Consider the following 228-nt stretch of genomic DNA (forward strand, 5'->3'; position numbering starts at 1 on the left):
CGTTGAAGACTTGGTTGAGCGAGGATCTTGCGGCCCTGCGTCTGAGGTGTCTGGACATTGGCAGCAGCTGCAGCACGGAAGTCCAGCAGCAAAAAGAAAACTGAAAATCAATTAATTGACAAACACTTATAAACACTCCCATTAATATCAACCAGCCCAAGCTGCAGTCCGACAGCGACGGCCACACAGGGTCGCACCTGCTGCTGCTGCTGCTGCTGCTGCTGCGGC

The sequence above is a fragment of the Eimeria tenella genome, genomic scaffold (assembly GCF_000499545.2).
Source record: "Eimeria tenella Houghton genomic scaffold, Eth_scaff2129, whole genome shotgun sequence".
Lineage (NCBI taxonomy): Eukaryota > Apicomplexa > Conoidasida > Eucoccidiorida > Eimeriidae > Eimeria > Eimeria tenella.